Source organism: Stegostoma tigrinum, unplaced genomic scaffold (assembly GCF_030684315.1).
Source record: "Stegostoma tigrinum isolate sSteTig4 unplaced genomic scaffold, sSteTig4.hap1 scaffold_156, whole genome shotgun sequence".
Classification (NCBI taxonomy): Eukaryota; Metazoa; Chordata; class Chondrichthyes; order Orectolobiformes; family Stegostomatidae; genus Stegostoma; species Stegostoma tigrinum.
The window spans coordinates 60,828-82,375 of record NW_026728097.1 but is presented as its reverse complement, the minus strand read 5'-3'; the positions used below and the strand labels follow the sequence as shown (position 1 = coordinate 82,375).

Sequence of the window (21,548 nt, the reverse complement as noted above, 5' to 3'; positions counted from 1 at the left end):
TATCCCGCGATTCCCAATCCAGTGTCTCCCACTTTTCGCTGTTGACCCTGTATCCCGGGATAACCAACAAATTCCCTCCCCATTCCCCTGGTTATCTTGTAGTGTGTGTGTCAGACTGTGTCCCGCCTTGCTGAGTGTCTCTTGCATTTCACTGTTAGTCTTTCAGCTTCGAACCATCAGCAGTGTTTTTTCGTTCTATAATCCTATCACACGGATTAAACATTATTAACAATTCAATTCATTGCTCCATATGTGTTTTATAGCTTCCTTGAAATTGTGTTCAATTTTCGAGGGATTTTTCAGTTGGGGGAGGATTTAAATGTAATTGCAATGTAACCTGTTCCTCCGATTCGATCACGGCTGCTGGCACTGATGAAATCCTCACAAAACATCAATGGAAGGACTGCATCCACTGTACATCTGCCAATGTGGTATACTGCATCCACTGTACCCGGTGTGGCTACCTCTACATTGGGGAAACCAAGCGGAGGCTTGGGGACCGCTTTGCAGAATACCTCCGCTCAGTTCGCAACAAACAACTGCACCTCCCAGTCGCAAACCATTTCCACTCCCCCTCCCATTCTTTAGATGACATGTCCATCATGGGCCTCCTGCAGTGCCACAATGATGCCACCTGAAGATTGCAGGAACAGCAACTCATATTCCGCCTGGGAACCCTAATGGTATCAATGTGGACTTCACCAGTTTCAAAATCTCCCCTTCCCCCACCGCATCCCTAAACCAGCCCAGTTCGTCCCCTCCCCCCACTGCACCACACAACCAGCCCAGCTCTTCCCCTCCACCCACTGCATCCCAAAACCAGTCCAACCTGTCTCTGCCTCCCTAACCTGTTCTTCCTCTCACCCATCCCTTCCTCCCACCCCAAGCCGCACCCCTTTCTACCTACTAACCTCATCCCACCTCCTTGACCTGTCCGTCTTCCCTGGACTGACCTATCCCCTCCCCACCTCCCCACCTATACTCTCCTCTCCACCTATCTTCTTTTCTTTCCATCTTTGGTCCGCCTCCCCCTCTCTCCCTATTTATTCCAGAACCCTCACCCCATCCCCCTCTCTGATGAAGGGTCTAGGCCCGAAACATCAGCTTTTGTGCTCCTGAGATGCTGCTTGGCCTGCTGTGTTCATCCAGCCTCACATTTTATTATCATTGGAAGGAAGGTGCGTGGAAGGTGGAAGACAGAAGGAGAACAGATATCATGTGGTCAGTTTAGTTATAGATTTCAATGTTCCTCCAGGCTGTAAAGTGACAAAGTGGCGAAAAAGAAAACAAAAAGAAAACAGAAAGAGATATGCAACCAGACAGCAGATGAGATAAAAAAAATTATTCAAAATATTAGGGGGTTGATACCCTGCTGATGGAGATAGATCATTTTCTGCCTTGTATGTCTGGGCATTATTATCAACATCTGATTAAAATAAGAACTGGAGCAGAACAACAATTGTAATACACAGAAATAAAGTCAATTTGACAAGCGAGTCACTAACCCTCCAACTCTGGCAACATCCTTGTCAATCCTCAGCCCTTTCACTACATCCTTCCTATAGCAGTGAGACCAGAACTGCACACCATTCAGTCATGACAGAATGGCACAATTCTGTTCGGATGCATTATGGTCTTGTGATCTGAACACTCAGCAAAACCAGCACAGTTTGAATTGGCATATTAAAATGGGAAATGGCATAGCAGCAAAGTAGTAGACTAATGGTCACTGTTTCAGGTCAATCTCTTCAGAATGAACATTTCCCATTCTGTCGAACATCCTCCCCACTCATCCACAATCACAGCCTGCCTGGACTGGCAATAAGCATTATCTTCTTTTGTGATTACACTTTTCAGGCAGGAGCAGACTTGGCAGCAGAGCTGGGCTGTGAAGCAACAATCAACTTTATTGAGATAGAGTCAGTAGAAGGTGATCTGCTGTCAGGCAAACTGCAGTGATAAATGCAGACAACAACTTACACTCAAACAGTTGTACTGTTCCTGTCAGTGGCTAAACAACAGTGTTAAAAGGACTTCTGATAGTTTTTGCAGCCTTGATCTTCAAAGTGTCTGTCTTGGGCCTTCATTTTCTGACTCTGGTTGGTCTCCACTGCACAGACACAGATCTATTTTATCCTTGTTCTTATCTGATTAACTCCCCACTGTGCCCAGTCACAGTTCATATAAGCAACACTGACCTTAGTCAACCTCGTGATCTTCTGCATATTTATGCCTGTGCTGTTTTCCTCTTAACTCAGGGCTGCTACATCTATAATCCTTTATTTCACCAGCACTTCTGTACTCACTGACAAAAGAACTGCAAGAGCTTTCTTTAACTGTTACCTACACAAAACAGTTTCAAATCTGACAAAGTCTCAGCATGTCTAACTTGGCATCTTTTTGAACTTTTACTTTTTATGTTTTGTTTATCTACTGTACTGCATGTCCATGAAGACCTCACCAACCTTTGCAGATGCACCATAGAAAGCATCCTATCTGGGTGCATAATGGCCTGGTGCAACGACTGCTCAGCCCAAGGCCATAAGAAACTGCAGAAAGTTGTGTGCACAGCACGAATCATCACAGAAGCCAAACTCTTATCCAGAGAATACAAGGTGTAGAGCTGGATGAACACAGCAGGCCAAGCAGCATCATACGAGCAGGAAAGCTGACATTTCGGGTCTAGACCCTTCTTCAGAAATGGGGGAGGGAAAGGGCGTTCTGAAATAAATAGGGAGAGAGGGGGAGGCGGATTGAAGATGGATAGAGGAGATGATAGGTGGAGAGGAGACAGGTCAAAGAGGTGGGGATGGAGCCTGTAAAGGTGAGTATAGGTGGGGAGATAGGGAGGAGATAAGTCAGTCCAGGGAGGATGGACAGGGCAAGGGGGCAGGATGAGGTTAGTATGGAGGAGATGGGGGTGGGGCTTGAGGTGGGAGGAGGGGATAGGTGGGAAGAAGGACAGGTTAGGGAGGCAGGGACGAGCTGGGCTGGTTTTGGGATGCAGTGGAGGGTGGGGAGATTTTGAAGCTGGTGAAGTCCACATTGATACGTTTTGGGCTGCAGGGTTCCCAAGCGGAATATGAGTTGCTGTTCCTGCAACCTTCGGGTGGCATCGTTGTGGCACTGCGGGAGGCCCAGGATGGACATGTCGTCTGAGGAATGGGAGGGGGAGTTAAAATGGTTTGCAACTGGAAGGTGCAGTTGTAAAGTGCGAACCAAGCGTAAGTGTTCTGCAAAACAGTCCCTAAGCCTCCGCTTGGTTTCCCCAATGTAGAGGAGGCCACAACGGCAACAGCCTCCTATCCATGGACTTCATTTACACTTCTCTTTGCCGCAGAAAGGCTGCCAACATCATCAATGACCCGTCCCATCTCGGTAATGCTCTCATCCAACTTCTTCCATTCGGCAGAAGATTGAACACACCCATCAAGGGGTTCAAGAACAGCTTCTTCTCTGCCATTATTCGACTGATGAATGGACTCTGTAACTCCAAATAGTGTTGATCTTGCTTTGCACACCTCCTATGCAGGCATAACCTTGCATGCCTTGCTCTGTCTATGCACACTTTGATCTGTAAATCATTGTTTGCTATGATCTGCCTGCACCGCTCTCAAAAACACTTCACTGTACTTCGGTACACGAGACAACATAAATCAAAATCAAAACATTCTAATGGCAATCGATGTTAGCTTTTAATAATCTTCAAAGTCAGTGTTGAAACTCATCTTGTTGCTGACTTCATAAAATTGCAGGATGAAACCAGTGCAAGAGTGACCTGGCCCTCCAGATCAGAGCATGGATAAGGGTTAGAAGTGGTTCTAAAAAGGCATTTCAGGTGACTATTCAAAAAGGAAACTGAAAATTTTGTCAAGTGTCCCAAACCCCCGGCCTGTCCAAATTTGTACGGACGCACACTTACTCAATTCCAGTTTGTACTCCACATGCTGCCTATTGCTTTGACCTGGTGCTCCTGTAAGTTTCAGCAAAGGTGCAGACAGTCTTCTCAAATCTTTGCTCTCATCGCTCAGATGCTTTTGGTCTTCACTCAGAGTTTCAGGGCACCACATGGTCCTGGAAAAGAATCCCACTTCTCCTTGTGCAGGGGCAGACAGAGTTATTGTGGGGCAAAGTGTTGTGATGGGAGATAGAGGTGGTATGTTAGGTGCTCCCTTGGTTTTGCAGTGAAAATAGTGAGAAGAGGAGAGCGTTTTATGTGACATTCCTTGCTCCCTGTCTCCTCTTCTGTAGCAGCATCCCAACAATACCATGACTCTGAGGTAGAGGCGATTACTGACATTTTGCAAGCCCATCGATACAAATATTGATCAGCCTGATTAAGGCATCAGAAATCTTCTGTACCTTTGTGGTCATGACTTGTAATGGATTGAGTGCAGAGTAATGCCTTAAGCTCCATGCGACATCCGTACTCTCTAATGACAGTCTCTGAAACCTTTGCCGTCATGAAGGCCATATGTGTTTTTTGCACTCCTGCAATTCCCCTTTCCAGATATTTTTCTGACCCACCCCACTTACAACACTCCAGGGTTAGAGCTGCTGACAACCCAAACTATGGAATTTCCTCCCTGAACCTCTCTCTTATTCTTTATGATACATCGTAAAATTGATATCTTTAATCGATGTTTTGCTCATCTGTGAAGCACCTCGAACATAGAACGTAGAACAATGCAGCACAGAACAGACCTTTCGGCCCTCGATGTTGCGCCGACTTGTGAACTAATCTAAGCCCCTTGCCCTATACTACCCCATCATTATCCATATGCTTATCCAAGGACTGTTTGAATGTCCCTAATGTGGCTGAGTTAACTACACTGGCAGGCAGGGTGTTCCATGCCCTTACCACTCTCTGAGTAAAGAACCTGCCTCTGACATCTGTCTTAAATCTAACACCCCTCAATTTGTAGCTATGTCCCCTTGTACAAGCTGAAGTCATCATCCTTGGAAAAAGGCTCTCACTGTCCACCCTATTTAATCCTCTGAACATCTTGTATGTCTCTATTAAATCCCCTCTTAGCCTCCTTCTCTCCAATGAGAGAACAGACCCAAGTCCCTCAGCCTTTCTTCATAGGGCCTACGCTCCAGACCAGGCAACATCCTGGTAAATCTCCTCTGCACCTTTTCCAATGCTTCCACATTCTTCCTGTAATGGGGCGACCAGAATTGCACGCAATATTCAAAACGAGGCCACACTAGCATTTTCTACAGTTGCAGCATGACATCATGGCTCCGGAACTCAGTCCCTCTACCAATAAAACCTAACACACCGTAAGCCTTCTTAACAGCACTATCAACCTGGGTGGCAACTTTCAGGGATCTTAGTACATGGGCACCAAGATCCTTCTGCACAGCCACACTACCAAGAATCTTTCCATTGACCCGGTATTCTGCCTTCCTATTATTCTTGCCAAAGTGAATCACCTCACATTTAATCCATATTAAACTCCATTTGCCACCTTCCAGCCCAATTCTGCAGTTTATCCAAGTCTCCCTGCAACCTGCAACATTCTTCCACACTGTCCACCACTCCACTGACTTTAGTGTCATCTGCAAATTTACTAACCCATCCACCTATGCCTGCGTCCAAGTCATCTATAAAAATGACAAACAGCAGTGGTCCCAAAACAAATCCTTGAGGCACACCACTAGTAACTGGACTCCAGGCTGAATATTTTCCATCAACCACCACTCGTTGCCTTCTTACGGAACGCCAGTTTCTAATCCAAACTGCTAATTCTCCCTCAATCCCGTGTCTCTGTATTCTCTTCAATAGCCTACCATGTGGAACCTTATCAAAGGCTTTACTGAAGTCCATGTACACCACGTCAACTGCCCTTCCCTCAGCCACATGCTTGGTCACCTTCTCAAAAAACTCAATGAGTTTTGGGAGTCACAACCTGCCCTTGACGAATCCATGCTGACTATCTCCAATCAAATTGTTGCTTGCTAGATGATAATAAATCCTATCTCTTATAATCCTTCCCAAAATGTTTCCTACAACAGATGTAAGGCTCACACGTCTATAATTACCTGGGTCAGCCCCACTGCCCTTCTTGAACAAGGGCACAACATTTGCAATCCTCCAGACCTCTGGTACTGAACCTGTAGATAATGAGGACTCAAAGATCAAGGCCAAAGACTCTGCCACCTCCTATCTGGCTTCCCAGACAATCCTCGGAAAAATCCCATCTGGCCCAGGGGATTTACGAACTTCACACCTTCTAGAATTGATCACACCTCCTCCTTACTAACCTTAATCCTTTCAATTCTAGTAGCCCGTAACTCAGTCACCTCCTCTACAATATTCTCCTGTTCCTCAGTGAAAACAGATGAGAAATAAGCATTTAGCACCTCTCCAATCTCCACAGGGTCCACACACAACTTCCCACTTCTGTCTTTGACTGGCCCTATTCCTACCCGAGACATCGTCTTATTCTTCACATACCTATAGAACGCTTTAGGGTTCTCCTTTATTCTACCTGCCAATGTCTGCTCATGTCCCTTCCTTGCTCTTCTTAACTCTCTCTTTAAATCCTTACTAGCTCATCTGTAACTCTCCATCGCCTCATCTGAATCATCTTGTCTCATCGTCACATATGCCTCCCTCTTCTGCTTAACAAGAGATACAATTTCTTTTGTAAACCACAGTTCCCTTATCGCTCCCTCCCTGCCTGACAGGGACATACTTATTAAGGACAGCAATATCTGTTCCATAAACCAGCTCCACATTTCGATTGTCCCCATCCCTTGCATTTTGCTAACCCATTCTATGCCTCCTAAGTCTTGCCTAATCACATTATAATTGCCCTTCCCCCATCTATAACTCTTGCCCTGTGGCATATTCCTAACCCTTTCCATTGCTACAGTAAACATAACCAAATTATGGTCACTCTGTCCAAAGTGCTCACCTACCACTAAATCAAACACCTGGCCTGGTTCATTACCAAGTACCAGATCCAGTGTGGCCTCCCCTCTCGTCGGCCCTTCGACATACCGAGTCAGGAAACCCTCCTGCACACATTGGACAAAAACTGATGCATCCGACATACTAGAGTTATAGCATTTCCATTCAATGTTAGGGAAGTTAATAGCTGCCATAATGACCACCCTGTTCTTTTCACTCCTGCCCAGAATCATTTTGCCAATCCACTCTTCCACATCCCTGGAACTTTGCAGGGGCCTATAAAAAACTCCCAGCAGTGCGACCTCTCCTCTCCTGTTTCTGCTCTCAGCCCATACCACCTCATCAAAAGTTCTTTCAGCCACCGTTGTACTGTCCTTGGCTAACAAAGCCACACCTCACCCTCTTTTACCATCTTCCCTGACCTTAATGAAAGATCTAAACCCTGGAACTTGCAACATCCATTCCTGACCCTGCTCTATCCAAGTCTCTGAAACAGCCAAAACATCGAGGAAAATGACAGAGTAAAAGTTTCCATAAAATACAAGCTGTTTTGCCGTACATTAGGAGAATCAGGAATGGCCCTTTTTTTCCCCATCTCGGGATGAACCCTCACCATCACTCACAGAGGTAATGAACAGCAGGAAAAATCTTCACCACTGACTACCTGCACTCACCTATCACCTTCCCACCTACCTTCCCCAGCCCCCACTCTGTTTATGTTTCAGTTCCCGTCCCCTCCCCCATTTCTGAAGAAGGGTCCTGAACCATCAACTTTCCTGCTCCTCTGATGGTGCCTGGCTCGCTGTGTTCCTCCAGCTCCACACTGTGTCATCTGTGACTCCAACACCTGCAGTTATTGCTATCTCCCTGTGAGCGATGTCAGCTTTGGTTCAATCGGAGCACGGGGCGGGGCCAATGGAAGCGGCCTACCCTCCAGCCAATCAGAGCGAGTGAGATGTTTGTCTGTGTGAAAATCATGTGATCGCCTCTGTCCGCGGGCGCAATATCTCTGCGAATGAGGGTTAGCTGCTTGCCGAAGGTACAGTACACGGGATAAAAAGGAAAGCTGCAAAAAAACGGGAGGGAAATACTTTCGGTATTGACTGAGAGGCTTTATTAGCCGTTGATGCATGTCAGAAAACAAATTTTAACATGCCGGTCCCGTGTTTTGCAGCAAACGGAAAAACTGCTACGGACCTGAGGCTGCGATAGGCAGAGGTAATTGCCACCATCTTTATTAGGGGCAGTGATCTTCGGGACTCATGCCGGATCGCCATATTTATAGGTGGCAACCTGTAGTGGAACGCAAGCGCAGCCTTTCTTGCTTGGGAGGGGAGATTAGGACAAGAGAAATGTTTGTTTTTGTTTTTGTTTTTGTTTTTCTGGACTTCTTTCCCAGACTGAGACACGGCGTGTATTTCCTGGGAAGGACCTTTGACGCTGGCGGAGTACTGGCTTCAGGCAGTATAAATTGCTGCAAGTTATACGTTAGATATTTAATGGAGGAGAAATGTCGAAAACGTGTTCAGAACTGCATGTTCAAAAACAAAGTTGCTGGAAAAGCTCAGTAGGTTTGGTAGCATCTGTGAAAGGAAAAAAAATAACGTTTCGGATCCGCTAATCCTTGCTTAGAACTTCATGTTACCTGTTGCACTCTCACTGTAGGAAGTCCTGCTTTAAATATTATGATCTATTAAAGCATATCCGTTTGCCCAGTATTCATATGATTGGGATCAAATCACTGAAAGTGCTCTGAGTCCCCTTGTGCTCCCTGGTCAAATTTATTAATGTCTGACTTCCTCAGTCTCTAATAATGGGTGTATTTTACCTCTGCATCTTTCTGTGTGGGGGAGCAGGGTGCTTTTAAGAGGAGGATTTATACATAACTAACAGAAACCAAGAGAAATGTTTGCCTTTTCCAGACAATCTTGTGTTTTCTGGATTTCTGTCCAGGCCTGACCGTTATTTGTCTCTTGTGGATTTGCTTTACAGGATATTTATTGAGAATAATTTGCAGACCAGGATCCCAATGCAAGTTCTCCATTAAGCGGAGTGATCAGGATCTGAGTATCATTGACACTTAACAGTGAAAGGAAAGAGGTTTAACCATTCTATGCGTGGGAGAATACTCCTGGTAAGTTTGTAACTTGAAAGCAGGATATTCAAATTTTTGGTTTGATCACCTCTGGGATAAGTGTTCAGTTCTATACCCTGCAGCTGAGAAAGGAGATATTGGCCTGAGAGGGGTAGATTTGTCCAAACAACACCTCGTCTCTTTGAAAGAACTGTCATATTTAGTCCCATTCGCCCACTTCATGATTTTAGTCTATACATTTTTCATTCTTGAATACCTGCAAACTTCCTTTTAAAATTCCTGATGGGCACAAATTCCAGCACCCCTCCAGGTGGAATCTTCCATTTCCTGACAACTCCATTGATCCTGAAACTGCTGAAGTCTGTGTTGATTCCTGAGGTTTATAAATTATTGCATTTAACGTGAAGATGCTGTTCCCTGAGCTTCCATTGAGCTGCATTGAAACAGTATGGGAGGCTGAGATCAGAGTGGGTGTGAGCAGACAATGAAAATGAAAAGGCTGCACTGTGAGTGCTGCTTGGCTAAATGAGAGTGCTTTGGAGTTGGGTGAAACAGAAAGTGAAACTGAAAGATTGAGTGTGATGCTCAGTCTCAGTTTGGGCAGTTCAGAAAGTCTCTCAGTCCTAATGGAAACAGCCAATTGATATTTGATATCGTAAAGAATTTTCTTACAGTTTTTAAAGTATATATTAGCTTAAATAAAGTTAGGGGCTTTAGGTTTATAATAGTAATGTTTGAAATGAAGGGGGAGGACCTAGCTTAATTAAATTCTTTTTAAGGCAGAAACTGGCTTAATCTGGAGAGAAGTCATAACAGAAGACATCACATCTGTGGTGTGCTCCTCTTGCACAATAGAACATAGGCTCTTGATGTTGTGTCGACCTGTGAAACCACACTGAAGCCCATTTAACCCACACTATTCCATTATCATCCATATGTTTATCCAAAGACCACTTAAATGCCCTTAAACTTGGCGAGTCTACTACTGTTGCAGGCAGGGCATTGCACGCCCTTATTACCCTGAGTAAAGAACCTACCTCTGACATCTGTCCGATATCTATGACCCGTCAATCTAAAGCTATATCCCCTCGTGCTAGCCAGCTCCATCTGAGGAAAAAGGATCTCAGTGCCCACCCTATCTAATCCTCATATCATCTTGTATGTCTCTATTAGGTCACCTCTGAACCTTCTTCTCTCTGACGAAAACAGCCTAAAGTCCCTCAACCTTTCCTCATAAGACCTTCCCTCGATACCAGGCAACATTCTGGTAAATCTCCTGTGCACCCTTTCCAATGCTTGCACATCCTTCGTGCAATGCGGTGACCAGAACTCCGAGTGCGGCCGCACCAGAGTTTCGTACCGCTGCAATATGACCTCATGGTTCTGAAACGCAATCCCTCTATCAATAAAAACGAACACATTGTACACCTTCTTAACAACCCTATCAACTTGTGGACACTTTCAGGGATCTATGTACATGGACACCGAGATCTCTTTGCTCATCCACACTATCAAGAATCTTACCATTAGCCCAGTACTCTGTATTCCTGTTACTCCTTCCAATGTGAATCACCTCACAGTTTTCCGCATTAAACTCTGGGACATTACCAGTGTCCCTATTGGCTATTTGTGCAGGAAGTGTGTCCATCTGCAGCTACTGGTTAACTGCTTTTCAGAGCTTGAGCTGTGGGTGCAGTCAGTATGGAGCATCCATGGTAACTGAGAAGGTTGTGGTCGCATTCTCAACAGACTGGTCACGCAGCAGGTGAAGATTACACAGACAGCAAGAGAATGGGTGACTATCAGACAAGTAAAAGGCTCAGAAAGGAAGTGCTAGAGTCATCTCCCTCAAATAGATATACTGTTTTGGGTACTGTTCGGTTGGGGGGTTGGGGGTGGGGGAGAGAGGTGGGGGATGTTGGGGTGGCCACTCGGGAAGCAGCATCAGTCAGGTTCATGGCACTCGGAGTAACTCCGCTGCATAGAAGGGGAGGGAAACGATAAATATGACTGTAGAGACAGGGGATTCAATAGTAAGGGATAGAGAGAGACATGAATCCAGGATGGTATGTTGCCTCCCTGGTGCCAGGATTAGCAATGACATGGAGCAGCTTCAGGACATTCTGGAGTGGGAGGATGAACATCCGATTGTACCAGTGACATAGGAAAACCAAGGGAGGAGGACCTGAAAGCTGAAGATAGGAAGTTAAGAGATACACTAAAATACGAGATCTCAAATATAGTATTGTCAAGCTTACACCCAGTGCCACATTGTTGTCGGGAGAAGTTTGTGTTGTGTTCAGTTGTACGAGTGACCTTTATTCAGAGCTCTGTTACCACATGTGTGGGAGAGGCCAGAGTCCACTCCAAACCTGGCTTTCACATGAGGCCTAATTCCCCTCTTAAATACAGCTCAGATTGGAAGAGTGGACAATGACATTCAGACTTTCCCTGGCTGATTGTGATATTTTTATTCCATTCGCTAGATGTTATTTACATGCAATATTGTTGTCATTGTTAGCCACACACCCCAAATCAATATACCCAATCCAGTAAGCAAACCACTTTCCTAGGATGGTGACGGCGAGTACGAGGGGGCATAGCTTTAAATTGAGGGGTGAAAGATATAGGACAGATGCCAGAGGTAGTTTCTTTACTCAGAGAGTAGTAAGGGAATGGAACGCTTTGCCTGCAACGCTAGTAGATTTGCCAACTTTAGGTACATTTAGGGTGTCATTGGATAAGCATATGGACGTACATGGAATAGTGTAGGTTAGACGGGCTTGAGATCGGTATGACAGGTCGGCAAAACATCAAGGGCCGAAGGGCCTGTACTGTGCTGTAATGTTCTATGTCCTATGTTCAAACAATCGTGGACAACACTATGTTCAGTCCTAAACCCTTCTATAATCTCCTGAGGTTAGCTCGAAAACTACTTCGTCTGTCTTTGGGACCTTACAATGCTTTGGCAGTTATATTCCTCCTCAGACATTTGCCAGCTGCACCACATTTTTTTGCCAAAAACCAAAATAGTAGCTTATCACTAAGAACTTTTCCAAATTCTCTACTAACTGTAGTGTGGATTGTTAGGAATTGTGATAAAGTCTTTTAAACTCAACTCTGATATAAAGTAACTACAATTTTGTAATACAGTTGACAAATTGTGGAAAAATCCCTCTGTCACTTCAGCTTAAAAGATCAAACAGTGTTTCTGACTTGCTGCTGCAGTTTACAACCCCAACAATTTGTATGCTGCAAATGATTTTTAAAGTGAAGTTTCATTTTCTACTCTAAGCGCTTTCCATTATTACTTTCTTGTTTTAATAAAGAGCATCTATTCAAACTCCACCGAGGGTGAAATTCAGTCACTTTAGAACTTTACCAAGCTGTTAAACAGAACTTGTTTAGATTTCACAAATAACTAAGGCACTAACCATATCTTCACTTTGGATTTTGTAATCTATCTTTGTCACTCTTCCGTTGATCTTTGGATGTAAGAATTTGTTCAAATTATCCGTATCTACATTTCAATTGTTTTATCTCTCTGCAGCCCTGACTTCTCTCTTTATAATCTTCCTTTGCCCCTTCCTATGTTGTTGGTCTTTTAGAGGTTGTGTTTACACCGTTTATTGCTTTGCCTTCCATAATGATGCAGTGAGCTGCTTTTATTGCTGACAAACATTTGCTCAAGGAATTTAGCTAACCGTTTCACGTTAATTGGTTGTTTGCATTTCTGGTTACAATTACCTAAACAGTTCAGAATGCTGTAGGATCAGACTTTTGCTTCTACTTTTCATTAAGTAACAAACTTGTGATTGTGGCTGAACCGGGCCTTTAAACACTGCCTCTTGTTAAAATGCTTATGTGTTTTGAACTGCCTGTTAACAGAAACCCAAGTAAATTCCCTAATGTTCCTTCTCAACAGGACTCTTTTATATCCCCACAGGACCTTTCGTGATCTAATCCCGTAACAGTGTGAGCTGCTACAATGCACATGCTAGTAAAAGCATAAGAGGACAGATGAGATGAGTGCATGGCTGGAGCTATAACTTAAAAAGATTTGGATTCCTGAGGCATTGAGACTGTTTGTTTGTTTCTGGGGAAGGTGGGACATGCACAAGCTTGAACAATTGTCCTGGGCAGAGCTGGGACAGATATTCTTGTTGATGCTTTTGCTAGTTCCACTGGTGAGGATTTAAACTCGTATGACAGGGGAATGGGAACCAAAGTATACCTTTAGCAGTAAAAGACTCAAATCAGCAAATGGGACGTGAAATTAGTTCATGATGTTGTCGGTGGCTGAAAGATTAAAAGAAAGAAGGATTAATCAAGATCAAATCTCTTTTCATACATCAGTCCTGTGATCCCAGGAATTGGTCTGGTGAACCTTCTTTGCGATCATTCAGTAGCCAGACCATCCTTCCTTTGGAAAGGAGAACAAAGGTGCACACTACTGCAGGTGTGGTCTCACCAAGGCCCTTATAGAAAGACATCCCTCCTCCTGTACTCGAATCCTGTCACAATGAAGGCCGAAATATCATTTGCATTCTTCACTACTTGCTGCTGCCTGTTTCCTAAAAGAGAATAGGAGAGAAACACGGAACTAAATGGGGTCAGACAGTCGGGTACAATTGTTGAACACACTGTCCCCATTGTATCGGTGCTGGCCATCAAGCACCTATTTAAGCTAGGCCCGTTTTCTGGCACTCGGTGTGTAACCTATATTATGGTGCAGTGGATGATCATCTCAACACTTCTTCAAGATTGCAATGGTTCCTGCATCTATTAACATTTCAGATGCTGCCAGATCTACTGTGTATCTCCATCTTTTTCTGTTTTTATTCCAGATTTCGGGTATTTTGCTGTGTATTCTTAGTCCTTCAGAAGCATCAGAGGGTATGGGGAGAAAACAGGAATTGGATTCATTTTCAGATGTATAAAATGCCTGCCCTTCATGTCTGTCCAAACTCTATCTCTTTTTGTAGTTTTGGGCAAACGCTGACTGTTTCCTTTCCCTGAAGGACATTAAATGAACCAGTTCAGTTTTACTGATAATCCAGCAGTGCCCCTCAGTGTTGCATCCACAATTGACCAGATTAATTTCTGAGTTTCACAATCTTTGTGTGTGTTCTTCTGGTTTCTCTCTCTCTCTCTCTCTCTCTCTCTCTCTCTCTCTCTCTCTCTACGTTTCTTTTTTTTCTTCAGTTTGAAATTTTGATTGCATTCAGAGAAATCAAACAAAACCACATCCAGATCTGACACTCAATCTGTTTGTCATAACCTAATTATCTCAGGATTTTGAACATTAAAGGAAGAAGCACTGTTCACACCAGGGAGAAATGCGTATTGTCTGTGTGTCGAAGAGTCTTTGAAGATTCATCTGAAATGCCCAAACACCAGCGCAGTCACACTTGGGAGAGACTGTGGAAATGTGGGGATTGTGGGAAGGGATTTATTTACCCATCCCAGCTGGAAATGCACCAACGCAGTCACACTGGGGAGAAACCGTTCATTTGCTCTGATTGTGGGCTGGGATTCACTCAGTCAAGCAACCTGCTGAAACACCGAGTTCACAGTGGGGAGAGACTGTTCACATGTTCCGAGTATGGGAAGGGATTTGCTCGCTCACTCAACCAACCTGCTGAGACACCAGCGAGTTCACTCTGGGGACAGACCATTCACTTGTTCTATGTGTGGAAAGGGATTCACTCAATCATCCCAACTGTTAACACACCAGCAAGTTCACCACAACCACATTTGAAGGATTTTGCCCTTAAATCAAGGAATGAACTTTGATCTTTGGGCTGTTTGTACTGGTGTCATTAGTCCCTGCTCAAAACTTGATCTTCTCTTGGGAAATAAGGTAGGGCAGGTGACTGAGGGGTCAGCAGGGGCGAGAATATTTTGGGGCCTATGATTGTATCTCTATTAGTTTTAAAATAATTATGGAAAAGGATAGACTTTGGTCTAAGAGTCAAAGTTTTAAATGAGACTAAGGCCAATTTTGACACTACTATGCTCCTTAAAAGCACAGTAAGACCGCCTATGTGTGGGAATGCACGAGTTGGGTGAGATACAAAAAAGTATTTTACATCAGTATTTACTGTGATCAAGGATACAAAAGCTAAAGAACTTAGAGAAATGAATGTGTATCTTGAAAAGTTCCATGTTGTGGAGGAGGTGGTGCTGGATGCCTTACAGACCATAAAGGTGGATAAATCCCCAGGACCTCTTCAGGTGTATTCTCGAACTTTGCGGGAAGCTAGGCTTGCAATTGGGCCCCTTGCTCAGATATTTGCACCATTGACAGTCATAGGTGAGCTGTTACACTGGAGGTTGGCTAATCTGGTGCCATTGTTTAAGAAAGGTGGTAACAGAAAACCAGGGAACAATAAACTTTTGGTGAGCCTGACGTCAGCTGTGGGTAAGTTGTTGGAGGGAATTCTGAGGGATAGGATTTACATATATTTGGAAAGCGTGGACTGAATGGGGAATAGTCGACATGGCTTTGTCCATAGGAAATTATGTCTTACTAACTTGATTGAGTTTTTTTGAAGAAGTTAGAAACAAGATTGATGGCAGAGCGGTGGATGTTTTCGATATTCCGCATGGTCGACTGATTAACAAGGTTAGATCACATGGAATCCAGGGAGAGCTGGCCATTTGGAAAGGCGTTTGACCTGCAGTATGCTGCAAGGATTGGTACTTAGTAGCTATAACTCGTACATTCACATCCAAATCATCTTTATAAATGACAAAATGGAGTGGACCCAGCTCTGATCCTTGCAGCACACCACTGGTCACAGGCCTCCAGTCTACAAAGCAACCCTCCACCAGCACTCCGTCTTCTACCTTCAAGTCAGATCTGTTTCCAAATGACTGGTTCTCTCTGTATTCCATGTGATCTGACCTTGCTCATCAGTCTACCATGAGGAACCTTGTCAAACGCCTTAGTGACATCCATATAGAATACATCCACCTCTTTGCGCTATTCAATCCTCTTTGTTCCTCCATCAAAAAAAAATCAAGTCAGTGAGACATGATTTCCTACACACACAGCCATGTTGATTATCCCTAATCAGTCCCTCCCTTTCCAAATATTTCAAGTACTATCCCTCAGGATTCCTAGAACGACTTTCCCACCACTAATATCAGGCTCACTGGCCTATAGTTCCCTGGCTTTTCCTTACCACCTTTCTTAAATAGTGGCACCACATTAGCCAACTTCTGGTCCCTCACCTGTGGATATCGATGACACAAATATCTCAGCAAGGGGCCCAGCAATCACTTGCCTAGCTTCCCTCCGAGTTCTCGGATACGCCTGATCAGGTCCCAGGAATTTATCCGCTTTTATGCGTTTAAAGCATCACTACCTCTGTAATATGGATAATTTTCACGATGTTGCTATTTATTTCCCCACAGTCTATATCTTCCATATCCTTTTCTGTAGTAAATACTGATGCATAATACTTGTTTTATTATATTCCCCATTTCTTGCAATTCCACACATAGGAGGCATTGCTGCTTTTTAAGGGGCCCTATCTCCCCATAGTTATCCTTTTTGTTCTTAATCTATTTGTAGAATCCCACTGGATTTTCCTTAATACTATTTGCCTAAGTTACCTCATGTTCCCTTTTTGCCCTACTAATTTCCCTCTTAAGTATACTATTGTCATTATACTCTTGTAAGCATTCACTCAATCTCTGCTGTCTATACCTGACTTGTCCTTCCTCCTTTTTCTTGACCAAAACCTTGATTTCTCTAGTCATCCAGAATTCCCTATACCTACCAGCATTGTCCTTCACCCGAACAGGAGTATACTGTCCCTGAACTCTCGTTATCTCTTTTTTTTGAAGGCTTCCCACTTTCTAACCTTTCTTTTTTACCTGCAAACATCTGCCCCAATCAACTTTTGAAAGCTCTTGTGTAATACCATTAAAATTGGCCTTCCCCCAATATAGAGCTTTAACTTTCAGATCCGGTCTACTCTTTTCCATCACTATTTTAAAACTAATAGAATTATGGTCACTGGCCCCAAAGTCCTCCCCTGCTGATACCCTAGTCACCTGTCCTGCTTTATTTGCCAAGAGCAGGTCAAGTTTTGCACCTTCTGTAGTCGGTACATCACATACTGAATCAGAACATTTTCCTGTACACTCTCAGCAAACTCCGCTCCATCCAAGCCTTTTAGACCATGGAATTCCCAGTCTGTTTGGAAAGTTAAAATCCCTTCCATCACCACCCTGTTATTCTTACAGATAACTTCTTTCAAAATTATTTGTCAGATTCCTGCTGACTATTGGGGGTGGCTATAGTATAATCCCAATAAGGTGATCATCCCTTTCTTATTTCTCAGTTTCACCCAAATAACTTCCCTGGATGTATTCTCAGATATATCCTGCCTAAGTAACGCCATAATGTTATCCTTGCTCAAAAATGCCACTTTTCCCTCCTCTCTTGCTTTGCTTCCCCCTCCCCCTTCGACTTTCTATCCTTTCTATAGGAACTATATCTTAGAACATTAAGCTGGCAGCCCTGTCCATCTTTGAGCCTTGCCTCTGTAATTGCAATGATAACCCAGTTTCATGTTTCCAATCTTGCCCTGAGTTCCTCTGCCTTAGCTGTTAGGCCTCTGGCATTGAAATAAATGGCGTTTAATTTATTAATCCTTTCGCATTAATCTCAATAACAAATACGTAACTGTAGAGTAGGTTTTGAAAATGATAACGTTTTATTGCTGTATATCAACACATTCACACTGGGTAAAGACAATCCACCCACACAGTGTGTGAAAAGGGATTCCCTAGTTCATTAGGACGGGTTTTCATAGAATTCGGAGTATTCCTACAGTATGGAAACAGGCCCTTCGGCCCAAGAATTCCACACAAAACCTCAGAGCATCCCACCCAGACACATCTCCCCGTAGCCCACCAAATGTATGCATCACTGAACACTCTGGGCAATTTAGCTTGGCGAATCCACTAACCAGCACATGGGAGGAAACCAGAGCACCGAGAGGAAACCCACGCAGCCACAGGGAGAATATGCCAACAACCACATGCTCGGTTGCCCAAGGGTGGAATCAAATCCAGGTCTCTGGCACTGTGAGGCAGCAGTGCTAACCGCTGAGCCACTGTGGTTAACCACCAATGAGTTCCCAAGAATCTGTAGGAATTTTTGTTGCTCGTATTATCTGTATCCAAGTCATGTTATCTGGGCTTGTTTCTCATGATGTTTGAAAACACCACATGTCTGGTTACCTAGTTGGGAGAAAAAATGATATAAATTTTATTAAAACTACTGTGCATTCGATCTTTATTTCAAAAGCAGACTAATTTATTTTGAAAGGGGAGATGGAGAGCCTATCTCCTCTATCCTCACCTCCAACAAGTGCGAGGAACCTGTGGTTTTTATTTTTCACTCAATGACAGTCAGTACATTTCATATGAGCAACTGGGAACCGAGTCATCCCAAAATGCTTGCAACTTAGTGTATTAATGGTACACTATTACAATAATAACCATTACAATTCTTTTCTGAACCTTTTGCAGTTTTACAACATCCGTCCTTCAGCAGGAAGAGTAGAATTACACACAGTGGTTACACCTAAACTGGAATGGGAACTGCATCCTTGTGGGGGGTGGGGGTGGGTTTCCAGTACTGTTGGGGGTCATGTAAAAAGTTTAGCAGTGGGCTGAAATCCAGAGAATGTTCAAAATAATAATGGCCAAAAAGAGAAGAAACAAGAGAGTCTGGAAGGCATTGTCATTGGGCAATTAAGATATAAGCGAGTTTGCCAAGGGTGAATGGTATTTAATGCTTGGAGTCAGATGAATAAGGCAGATGATTTGAGGATACAAATTAGTGGGGTCATAAAGCCATTGCTGTCACTTGGACATGGTTAGCAGCTCAGTATTCCAGGATACAGGGCCTTCATGCAAGGCAGTGGAGGTGTTAAAGGAGGAGGAGATATTGTTATTTTGCTTCGGGAATCTATACAGCAATAAGGACAGGTGACATTTTTGAAAACCCCTTTAAATAAATAAGGAGACAGATTTTGAGAAAGTGTAGAAGTAGCAGGATTATGGTAGCAGAGACTTTCAACTTCCTCAACATTAATGGAGTCGTCATAATGTGAAGGATTTATCAGAATTTTTAAAATACATCCAGGAGAGCATTTTTTCAGCCATTAAGTAGAAGTCCCAACAAGGAAGGGGAAGGTCCTGGACTTGACTTTAGGTTACAAAGTTGAGCAAGTGGTTGAAGTTTCAGTGGGATAGCATTTTGCAGGCAGTTATTATAACTATTCGATTCAGGATTTGTGTGGAAAAGGGCAAGGATGGGTCTAAAGTCCTAAACTGATGCTGAAGTTATGAAGAAAGTAAATGGAATTTTGGCCTTAACTGCGAGGTGTTAGTGTTTTGAGGATCGGGACATCTTGTAACAACTGTATTGGATGTTGGTGAAGCCATATTGGTTTAGCTACTCGTATTTAAGAAAGGATATGCTGGCGTTGAATGCGGTGCAAAAGAGATTCGCTAAGCTGATTCATGGGATGTAAGGGTCATCAAGAATAGCTGGAGGAAGGGAATTTGCAAAGGGAAAATACTAAATAAACAGGTGGTGCCCAGTGTTGGGCTCGTACTCACAACTCTGCACTTAAACAGCGTATGTTCCAACAACTGAGTTAACTTGGCCTTCCACAGTCAATGTTCAAATCCTGCTTTATAAGGTGACAAATGGGTTTTTCACTGACGCCGCTGCAGTCCAAGGAAGTAAAAGGTAACTGCTTTAGAAAATCCCAAGGTTCCAATGTATTCTTCTCATTCACATTGCAATCCATTTTCAGTACTTGCTCCAGGATTTAACATTCAAAATTAATTTTGTGATGTTGTTGCCCTCATCTTTAAGTGCCCTGTATAACTCCAGTCACTCGGTCGAATGGTGAAAAAGTCTGTTTCAATAAACCAATTTTTTTCAGCTACAGTCTAAGAAATGTTCCTTTATTTGCTGAATCTCACACAACATTTTCTTTCTTCTGTGTGTCAACAACTTTTGCCAATTCTCATGTTACGGACTACATTTTCAGAATCTTTTTAACCAGAGGTTTCTGGTGCAGTTGTAAGACTTCATATTAAATGGTACAAAAAACCAAACGGGCTTAAAAGATGAGAAAGGAAATACATTTTTGTATTTTTGCGTGAAGACGGTTCAGTTACTGTGTGCTTGTTTCATATAAAATGGATGATTGAAGTGTTCACAGTGCACTATTTAAATAGCAAATACCAAGACCTTGTGAGCAAGCATTTAAGACATTTGACACATTGAGGGAATTAATTTAGAAACCCAAAATGTCCAGAAAATGTGCTGGATAAATTCAGCAGGTCTGTTATTTTCGCTCTTTTCGATTCAGGATGGGTATGGAAAAGGACAGAAATGGGTCTAAAGTCCTCTGTGGGTGCTGCAAATGATTAAGAGAGAAGATCGAATTTTAGCTTTAATTGCTACATAGTTGTTACAATTTTTAACAATTATGTAGGATGTTAGTGAAGCCATTCCTGCGGAGAGAAAGAAATAGTGCAAATATCTTGAAACTAACATGATTTCACTTGTCTCATTGCCAGACCTCCTATGTTTCTTTCACACTTTCTGTTAAACAGCAAGAAGTTCTTTTCTTGAGAAGAGAAAAGCTTGAGAGGTAACCTGAGAGAAATTGGAGACTCTGCAGGGATTTGAGGCAAAAATGGTGTTGAGGTTGAGGTTGTTAGAGATTTAAGAAATGGTAATGCAGTCTCGAGGCCTCTCCTGCTCCATGACTAAAATTTGGTGCAGCGACATCATCATTGAAGACAATAAGGATGACCACGACTTGTCAGTTACTGTGGCTGAACAGTCTAAGGTGCTGAATTAAGACTCCAGTCTTTTCATTGATGTGGGTTTGAATCCCACTGTTGCGAATGTTCCTTCAGCAACTGGCATTTTCTTCTCAGCAGGATTTTGCGAGTGCAAGAAAAGAGGAGACAATACACATATGACTTGCTGCATGAAGCAAAAAAGAATATACTTGAAGTTTTATTAAAGTTATCTTTTCAAGGAGCTACACAGACATGTTTGAGTGTACAGGAGACATAGAAACAAAATGGTACAACAGGGATGAGGAAGAACAGTGCGAGAGAGGGAGGGGAAAACCTATGTTGTCTCATCCTCAGCATTCATCCAGAACAGCAATCCGTGAGAGTAACCACTGCATAGTCCTGTGGAAAGTAGGTCCCATTCTAACTTTGAGAAAAACTTATCATGCTGTATGGTACTATCACGATGCTAAATTGGATAGTCTTTTAACAGATCTGTTGATGTATCTTTTTAGCACCTGTGATGCACTTTGGGCCAATAACACTCGAAATGAGACAGCAGAGATTTGAATCACTCCAACATTACAGGAAGGTTGAATGTGGGGGACCGGTCTGTGTTAGAGTAGTTAAATCTAGAAGTAACAAAGAATGGATAGGGTTTCAGCAGCAGATGAGCTG

General features: G+C 43.3%; 1 long non-coding RNA gene across 2 annotated transcripts; it reads left to right on the top strand.

Annotated features, from left to right (window-relative positions):
- Positions 1–7,880: 7,880 nt before the first annotated feature.
- Positions 7,881–20,004, top strand: LOC132207779 (uncharacterized). Of its 2 annotated transcripts, XR_009443810.1 has the most exons (4): positions 7,881–7,961; positions 8,097–8,140; positions 8,915–9,056; positions 12,964–20,004. It is a non-coding gene; the product is annotated as an uncharacterized LOC132207779 (long non-coding RNA). The 2 variants fall into 2 exon arrangements; XR_009443809.1 differs by having other exon boundaries at positions 7,913–8,140.
- The last annotated feature ends 1,544 nt before the right edge of the window (positions 20,005–21,548 follow it).